Raw genomic sequence first — 10,405 nt, 5'->3', positions numbered from 1 at the left:
CTGAAGGAGAGAATGGTGAAGGAAAACATTGTCAGGGGAAAGATAATGAGAGAGGAAACATGTTGAGGAGAAGTAGATTAAGAAAGATTCTATCAAGGTTCATTAACTCTGCTCGTTAATGCAAATATCTAATCAGTGAATTGTGAGACTGTGAACTTGCTCTGGTCTTCTGCTGTTGTAGCTCATCCACCTCAAGGTGCTGAGATGCTTTTCTGCAAATTGTGGTTGCAAAGAGTGGTTATACACTACCAGTCAAAAGTTTGGACACACCTTCCAAACTTTAAAAACTAAACTGTAAAACAATGCTGAATGTGTGTAAAATCTGTAATAATCTCCTTTGAACAGTTGATATTAAGATCTATCTGCTTTTGCTTTTAGGCGGCATGGTGGTTTAGTGGTTAGCATTGTCAACTTGCACCTTCAGGGTGCGGGTTCAATTTCCAGCCAGGTTCTGTGTGCATAGAGTTCTCCCCGTGCTTGGTGAGTTTCTTCTTGATGCTTTGGTTTCCTTGCACAGTCCAAAGACGTGCAGATTAGGCTAACTGACATTCCCAAATTGCCTGTAGTGTGTGAGTGTGTGTATGTGTGTGTGTGCGCCCTGCAATTGATTGGCGCCTCGTGCCCTAAATCTCCTGGGATAGGCTCCAGGCCGTCCAAAACCCTGAATACAAAATTAAGTGTTATAGAGGATGTGTGTGTGAGTGAGTGAGTGAGTGAGTGCTTATGCTCTGTACATCTCTTATAACGGCTTTAGTCTGAGGTGCTGTGAACTGGTGATTTTTCAGACTCTAAATTAACTTCTCTGCAGCAGAGTTTGGTTTTGGTCTTGCTTTCATGAAATTATCTTCATGAAAGCCAGTTACATCATGGTGCTTAATGGGGCACAAGAGATTCAATAGAGAACCCATTCTCATCTGGGTGACACTGGATAATGTAATTCTAAATAATTCCCCTTTAACTATGTGCTATATTCTCAATACTAAAAAAAAGTTCAGTTGTGTAGCTATAAAATTCATTATATTTTGACCATAAAGTCTGTTGTGTTAAAGTTATGGACTGTTCACTTAGGAAGACTTGAGTGCAAACATGTTCATGGCAATTGCAGTTTTAAAACTGTCATAGAAATTATAGATCTAAGGGAGTATAGCAAAACTATTCGCATAATTTACAATCCAAAGCCATTTTCACGATTTATACGTTTATCATTAAGTCATTTCTGTTTACTATGACAAACATACCTTAAAGGTAAGGCTACACATGTGCTGGTAATAAATTTGATTATTGCACTATTAAGGTATCAGAACATGTTATGCCCATATGATTAAAATAAATAGTGGTTTACTTGATATTGATATTATTTGAATTTCATCAATTTTAAAAACAAAAGCACCAGTTACTTTAACAAAAGGCTTTTTACCAGACATGAAAACTATATTTGTAACTACAGTAGATGTACTCAAGACTTTGTTCGCACAGAATTTAATTGCACATTCATGAACATGTTTTAATAAAAGTATAGGGCCATCTGTTTAATTTTGAGATGAACTAATGATTTTTTCAAGGTAGATTTTTTATTATATAAAGGCGTTTTCTATTTAAATCCCAAAGTAGCATTTCTACTCTTTCTGTGGGCCGATTACAACGAAACGAAGCCTATATGTTACCTTAAGCTTACCTATGAAAACCACATTAAAATTTGTTTAGTAGTTTTTATGTGATGCATGCACAATTAGAATAGATAAAATTTCCAAAAAAACATCTTGATGTTTTCTATTACTAATCTTACCCCCCCCCCCCCCACACACCATTTATTATATAAATATATATATATATTTTTTTTCCCGCAAATATCTTCTTCAATGTATCAACTTTACAGTTTTATTATATTTTCAGATGTAAAATATGAATTACTTTGTATTTATGTTTAAAGTATGCTTATTCTTTTTCACTAACCATTATATTTTGGTCAGGGTATTGGTGGATGCACATACAGTGTCCCTATCTCTACTTATATTTAAATCATAAGGGGGTTCCACTATGTCTCTGAAATCACTAATAAAAAGAACAGGGCTGCTACACATTTTTATACCAAATTGTAATTTGCACAACATAAATTCACCTGAGCTTGTACATTTTGATGTAATGTGACTGAATTTAATGTGACTGTATATTACAATCAAATATAGTTAACAACAGTAGCCTTTTAATGATGTTATTTACTGTGATTACCCTTGTACATGTGATTTACTAATCTGACATTTGATTCGAAGTTCTATTGAGCAAGAGTTCTCACTTATGTAATCGAATCTATTACCCTGTGGTCTAACATACAGTCCATGCTTTATTACATGCTTTTTTTATTCTTCACAAAGAGAAATGTTCTTGTCTGGTGAATAACTTTTTTTTATAATGTATCATTCAATAATTTTTTAATGTTTAGAAACTGACAAATGCGTGCAATATAGCCAATGCTTTCATAGTAGCCAATTGTGTTTCTAGTTTTTTTTTACCACAAAATTTTAGTTGCCCAGTTAATAATGTGTTTAAAAATGTGTGTAATAAAATGTTGTTTAAAAAAATCAATTGTAGACTTCATAAATATGCAATAACTGTTCAGGTGTGCCTTTGGCATTAGGCAACTGGGAGTGGACTGCTCTTGGGCCATAATTCCATGTGATATGTGGGTCATATGAACATACTGTAGTGGAGGTAGTCCAGAACTGAGCCATAATATCTCAGTCGAAAAATATGCAAAAGTGTGTTTGCAAGGGCTGGCAATAAATATGTGACGAATTCATTGTCAAAGGTAACAAACTAAAAGATATTACTATATAGTTTCAAGCATGTTTTATAACACATCCTTACTAGATGCCTGATGCCCGAATATAGTCTATCTGGAGAATCGCATTTACTTAAACGTACAGTTTTAATTTGTGTTCCAGGTCATAACTTTTAGCTTTTGTTTGTTTGTTTGCTGAGAGTCATGCAATAAGAAGTGAAACTGTAGTGTTGTGTATGTAAGGTTGTAGCCCAACTTTAAATTTATTTGTAAGTCATAAATACATGCACCAATTCTGACCTTACACTGGCTTAACTATGTATCTCACTATTAGACAAACAATCTGAATCCATATATTATAGATGGACATTGACCCCTCACAGCTGAGTTGGACTTAACCTTTGTACCAGCAGTGATGAGCTTAGCCATTTCAAATCAGGACTGTAACTTCAAGATGGAAGACTAGCTGCTGAAAAAAGAAAAAAAAAAATTTTATGATAAAAGTATGGCCCCAGTTTTTGCCCCAGTTACGAACACTTCGTGTTTCTACCAGTGAAGACTTGTTGCAAACATATCCCATAAATACTATTTAATGGATTTTAAATATTTTTTATTAATTACTTTTGTTCATTAGAGCTTTGGTGACTTAGTAATAGGTTCTGGCTCTGGGCTGCTCATTGAAGGGTCGGTAGTTTGGGTCCCGCCGTTGCTGGGTTGCCACTGCTGGACTTTAGAGGCTCTCTAACCGTACACCCACACCATCCTGGATGAGACTCGCCTTATCAGCAATAATTCAAAAAAGCAAAGCCCTACCTTCCTCTTTAAGGTCCTCTTCTTGAGCCACAACCCAATTACCCCTACAGGCTGACTACTAATCTATTTTAAGACCTCATTACCTAAACTGTAAATGCTCACATAAGTAAATATTTACATGAGCACAAGATCTAAAGAGAAATTGTACAAGGTTCCACATTAACTTACTTTCAATTTTGTTTAATGTGTAATGCTTTTCCACATCATCACTACTAATAAATACACAGTAACACTTCAGGTGTTTCTAATGAGGTTTTGTGCTTCATTAGTCCACAATCTTCTACTGACAAACAACACAGCAATATTTTAGTGTATTGTGATACAATACGTGATATAATTTAAGTTACATCAATACAACACAATCATAACATTTGTTACATAAAGCCTTTTTTTATTCATCATTGATCAAGGGGCAGTGATAGCTCAGGGGGTTGAAGCTCTGGGTTACTGATCAGAAGATTGGGCCACTGTTGGGCCCTTGAGCAAGGCCCTTAACCCTGTCATTTGTCATGGCTGACCCTGCAGTCTGCATTTCACTGTGCCATCATTTAAATGTGACAAAAAAAAATGAGTTGCCTATGGCCAGGTGTAACAGTCAGTAATAGACATTCAACTGAAGGGAAAGCATATTCCACTTGAAATATGAACATTTACATTAACACATTTTCACTGTTTGTGTGTGGAGGTCTGTGTGTTTGTTTCTGTTTCAGAGTCTGTGTCTGTAGTAATATACAGTAGGCACATATTAGTTTTGCATGCTGAACATCATAAAGATATAGAAAAGAGAGCAGTGGTCAGAGTTCCACTCTAATCGCTTAACTGTGACCTCAATGATTATTATCATAAAATAAGCTTGTGTTAGTCAGACAGCTAACTAAATTACCTGGGTACATGGTACACACTGTACATTCTAATCAGTCTGTTATTGTCTGGAACACTTAAGTTTAGTGCACATTCCTACTTTCAACTATACTCTTAGGAACATTATAAGTGGAAAATTATTGTACTGACGATTATAAATGGTTTCTGAAATCCTTGTGAATATTTTCATTTGATGAACAATATTAATATGAATGTATTCTATATGATGAAATGATCTCTCTTTTTAACATAACTTCTCTGTCTATATGTAAGAATTTCATGTAGTGTGCAACACTGGATGTTTAGTCAATCTTGTAACACAAGAGTTGCAAATCTAGAAAAATAACCTTGATTTAAAATGGACTCAACATCATAAACAAATAATTATAAACTTTGTCCTATTTTTCTATTGGAGGAGGGACAGAGACTGGTTTTGTAATCTGATTGGCAATGCTGATCCAATACTGAGGTTTTGAAAACAAATGCAGTAACCAAAATCAATAGTGACAAACTCTAAAATCTCCGCATGACATTCTTTGCTTGTATGAACATAATTTTCTATTTAGTAAATAAATTAGCATTCATTAATGTATTAATTTGCAGTTGTAGTTTTTTAAAATATGAGTCTTATTATTAAAATGGGGATCAAGAGAATTGTCAGGCAATTGTCAGCCTAACATGTCTGTTTTTTTTAGACTTTAATGGTTATTTTTAATATGCTTGTGTACAGTAGTTTCATAGCATTACTGGTCCTATTTAAAACAAAATACAGTTTAATCAGTGCATTGCAGTGCCAAAGCATCCTGTCTTTTAAGTGGCAGCAGAGTTACATGGTTTGACCAAATACGCATTTATTCCCAGGGCAAGCCAATCCCATGGTTGTTTCTGCTTTTCATATCTAACTGTCATGACATAATTAGTCCCATGACATTTTGCCATGTATGAATCGTCCTAACATGCACAATAACAGCAGGTATTAGCAATATCTTTCTTATAGGCTGGAAAGTGATTGTGTGATGGAGTAGGAATACTAAAGGTTTTTATACCACATTTGTGCAAACACATCTACAAACAAAGTGCCCCAAAAATTGAAGTTGGTGGGACCAGGTCATATTTAACATTTAAAAGTGCATTACATTTGGACTTTTTATGTTCCAAAGTTCAGTGTCAAAGGTTTTTACAGCAAGCCTTTAACGCCCTCCAGCAATGCCAGATAGATCTTTGATGTAAAGGGTTGAAGCTCAAGACAATGCATGAAGCCCATACAACTGATAAGTTTTGTTTTTTCTTGTTTGCAAAATGACTGCCATTGATACAGTAGTCACCTGCTTAAGCAATATTTAAGAATCATTGGCTGACAATCAGTGATTCAGCATCTATAATATCAGTGTTGTGCAATATAACATGATTGAAGGTAACAACACCATAATTATTCTTTGCTAAGCTGTTTCCTTTACCCTGTTACGGATTAGTAGTAGATGATACATAATATGGTTTAAAGGTCAAAATGACCTTTTGTTTTTCTCAGTAAGGTGAACAGAAGGTGAACCTGGCTGGGAAATCATAATAATGTGCCTGTATTTGCAATATGTGAAATTTTTTGGGACTGGCACTACAGTATATCCAGCAACTGAGGTTGGGACACTGTGTCATGCACACTCGGAACGCGACCAGCACTAGGACCCGGAAGTTAAGCGGTCGCGAACCAGGAAGTATAAAAGAGGTAAACAAACCATAGCACCTCGCTCAGTCATTGAGTCGCCGATGCTACGTCGGAATTCTTCAAACCGTGAGTACTCACCTGCTTGGTTTAAAATCCTGATCGAGTGTGTATTTATAGGATGCGGGTTAGATTGTGTCTTTCCCTTGCTCCCCATTCGTGAGAGTCCTTAGATCAAATAGCGTGATTATCCTGCTCACTCGTGTTCGTCCGCGTTTGGGTTTACCATTCACGCAACAAAGGGCTAACCGCTAAAGCTACGTCTTCTGGTCACTCCAGGTTAGTGCATGACAGAATGACTGAGCCTTCCGCGGTGAACCCAGCGGACTACGCGCACCTCTGCGACGTGGTAGATCAGCATGCCAAGCTTATCAACACGCTAACCGGGGAGATCGCTAATCTGCGCCGGGACCTCCAAGACGTCGCGGCCTTGCGCCGCGAGGTCGCGGAGCTCCGGCAGGAGAACGCGGATCTCCGGGCGGCTGTAGATAGCGCGGCTAGCCGTTCTCCCGTCGCGGCGGCCGCAGCGCCGCCCCAACCTCCCCCCCCTCCTTCTGATGTATTTATGGCACTTCCTGATAAATGGGATGGCACGGACGGAAAGTGTAATGTGTTTTTAACATCGCTTGATCTGGTGTTTGAGTTTAATGCCACCAGGTACTCCACCGATCGGCTACGCATCGCGCTTCTGGTCTCGTTGCTATCCGGGCAGGCAGCTGAGTGGGCCACGGCAGTTCTCCGGGTGGATACAGACACCGCGCATTCATATAATGAGTTCACCCGCCAACTCAGGCTTACCTTCGAACACCCAGCGGGCGAGGTGGAGACCGACACCAAACTCTACCATCTGCGGCAGGGAGGATCGTCCGTGAGCCGGTATGCAGCTGAATTCCGGACCCTCGCTGTGCAGACCGACTGGGGAGATGCCGCGCTCCGGACATCCTTTTACGAGGGACTGGCTCCACGCATAAAAGACGAGCTCGCCGGGCGAGAGCTTCCTGCCACCCTGGAGGGGATGATCCAGCTCACCCTCCGTATTGACCAGCGTATCCTCTCTCGCCCGAAGCCAGCCCCGAGGACCCTGCCGCCTGCACCCACCTTCTCTTACACTGTACCACGACCATCCATTACTTTCACCGCCCCAACTACTGGATCTGTCGGATCTCCACCTCCTGCCGTGGTTGACACCGGAGCCGGGGAACCCATGCAACTAGGACGCGCCTCCCTGACCGTGGCGGAACGAGAACGACGGTACAGAGAGGGGTTATGTGCCTATTGTGGGTCAGCGGCACATCACCGGGCGATCTGTCCACTTCGCCCGGGAAACGCCCAGCCCCGGTGAGTTCGAGAGGAGACTCACCGGGCCCTCTCCACCTCTCCACCACGACCAGCGCCACCATTTCGCGTCTCACGGTTCAGGTAATTCTTCAATTTGGCCACAAACGAGTTCGAGGTACGGCGTTCATCGATTCCGGTGCCGCTGGTAACTTCATTGACTCAACTTATGCCAAAAAATTGGGGATGAAGATCGAGGCGTTATCCCAGCCAGTTCAGATCACTTCAGTCGACGGTCGGCCCCTCTCCTCCAGCCCTATCACTCACCAGACCCAACCAATCACCTTCACCATCGACCAACACCAGGAAGAGCTCCAACTTCACCTCACCTCCATCTCATCTCCTCCCATCATCCTCGGCTACCCGTGGCTGCTGCAGCACGACCCCCTCATCTCCTGGAATCAGAATCGCATCCTCCAGTGGGGACCGACCTGCACTGAACTTTGCCTACGGGCCCAGGCTGGGACGTGTTCCACGGAGTCCGAGGCCCCCGATGTCGACATCAACGCCATCCCGCCTGCCTACCGAGACCTGGCTGGAGTCTTTTGCAAGAAGAGAGCCACCCACCTTCCACCTCATCGACCTTATGACCTGGCGATAGAGCTCCAGCCGGGTTCCGTTCCCCCCCGTGGACATCTCTACTCTCTGTCCAAGACCGAGACTCAGGCGATGGAGGAGTACATCACCAACGCTCTGCGACATGGAACGATCCGGCCCTCCTCATCTCCTGCGGCCGCAGGGTTTTTCTTTGTGAAAAAGAAAGGGGGGGAACTTCGCCCGTGCGTCGACTATCGGGGGCTAAACAAGATAACCATCAAGAACCGTCACCCTTTGCCGCTCACCAACTCAGCCCTGGACGCCCTCTCTGGTGCCACCGTGTTCACTAAGTTGGACCTCCGGAGCGCCTACAACTTGGTGCGCATCAGAGAGGGCGATGAGTGGAAAACGGCCTTCATCACACCCACAGGACACTATGAGAGTTTGGTCATCCCGTTTGGACTATGTAACGCACCCTCGGCCTTCCAACAATTTATCAACGATGTCCTCAGAGACATGTTAGGCCGATGGGTGTTCGTTTATCTGGACGATATTCTGATCTACTCCCGCACCATGACAGAACACCAAGGCAGACGCCCTATCATGACAACAGGAGGAAGACGTCCCCCGGGCGGACCCCATGCCTGTCCTACCATCCTCACGTATCGTGGCACCCCTCCAGTGGGATCTTGAAACGAGGGTTCGCCAGGCTCAGGCTGCGGAGGCCGGGCCGGCAGGTGCGCCGCCTGGACGACTCTTCGTTCCACCACCACTACGAGCTGAGGTCCTCCAGTGGGGTCACTCTTCGCCCGTCGCCGGACACCCGGGAAACAAAAGAACTCTACAGTTCGTGAGACGGGCATTCTGGTGGCCTTCCATGAAGAGAGACATCGAGGAGTTCGTTCAGGCGTGCCCGGTGTGCGCCAGGGCTAAGGACTCAAATCGACCAACCCCCGGAGAGCTTCAACCTCTTCCCGTTTCTCGCCGGCCCTGGACGCACATCGCCTTGGATTTCATCACGGGCCTGCCGGTGTCCGAAGGGAAGAACACCATCCTCACTATCGTCGACCGGTTTTCAAAAGCAGCCCACCTGGTGGCCCTCGCCGGACTCCCCTCAGCTAAGGACACCGCTGAGTTGATATTGGAACACGTAGTCCGCCTGCATGGGTTCCCCAAAGACATCGTCTCGGACAGAGGGCCCCAGTTCACCGCCCGGTTCTGGAAGGCCTTCTGCCGTCTGATCAACTCCACCACTAGTCTGTCCTCCGGCTACCACCCCCAGACTAACGGTCAGACGGAACAGACCAACCAACAACTGGAGCGCTATCTGCGATGCTTCGTGTCCGACCACCAGCGCTCCTGGGCCCGCTACCTCACCTGGGCAGAACTGTCTCATAACCTTCACGTCTCTTCAGCCACCAACTTGAGCCCATTTGAGGTATGCTACGGATTCCAGCCTCCGATGTTCGCCCATCAGGAACCGGAGGTTGACGTACCCTCGGCCCAACAGTTGGTCCGTAGGTGTCGACGGCTATGGGAGCAAGCCAACCGGAACATCCAGCGCGCCAACGCCAGTTCCATCACACAACACCGCCGTCGACACCCTCCGGGACGATTGTTCAAAGTAGGTGACAAGGTCTGGCTTTCAACCAAAAATCTCCATCTCCACACAGAATCCCGGAAACTCTCACCACGATTCATCGGACCATACCGCGTCAATCTACAGATTAACCCTGTCACCTACCGGCTCCAGCTGCCTGCGGCGCTCCGGATCCACCCGGTTTTCCATATCTCACAACTAAAACCCTTCACCACTTCACCCATGGTTCCACCCACCCCCCCTGCTCCTCCTCCCCGAATCATTGACGGCGGTCCCGCCTACACCGTGCGACGGATCCTTGATTCGCGGCCTCGGGGCAGAGGCACCCAATACTTGGTCGATTGGGAAGGCTACGGCCCCGAGGAGCGGTCTTGGGTTCCAGCACGCTTCATCCTCGACCCCGAGCTCATCCGGGACTACCGTCACAGGGTATCCTCCACCGCAGGACCGTCCGGAGCCGGTCCTGGACAGGGGGGTACTGTCATGCACACTCGGAACGCGACCAGCACTAGGACCCGGAAGTTAAGCGGTCGCGAACCAGGAAGTATAAAAGAGGTAAACAAACCATAGCACCTCGCTCAGTCATTGAGTCGCCGATGCTACGTCGGAATTCTTCAAACCGTGAGTACTCACCTTCTTGGTTTAAAATCCTGATCGAGTGTGTATTTATAGGACGCGGGTTAGATTGTGTCTTTCCCTTGCTCCCCATTCGTGAGAGTCCTTAGATCAAATAGCGTGATTATCCTGCTCACTCGTGTTT

Source organism: Clarias gariepinus, chromosome 27 (genome assembly GCF_024256425.1).
Source record: "Clarias gariepinus isolate MV-2021 ecotype Netherlands chromosome 27, CGAR_prim_01v2, whole genome shotgun sequence".
NCBI lineage: Eukaryota > Metazoa > Chordata > Actinopteri > Siluriformes > Clariidae > Clarias > Clarias gariepinus.
This window is presented reverse-complemented; position numbering follows the sequence as displayed.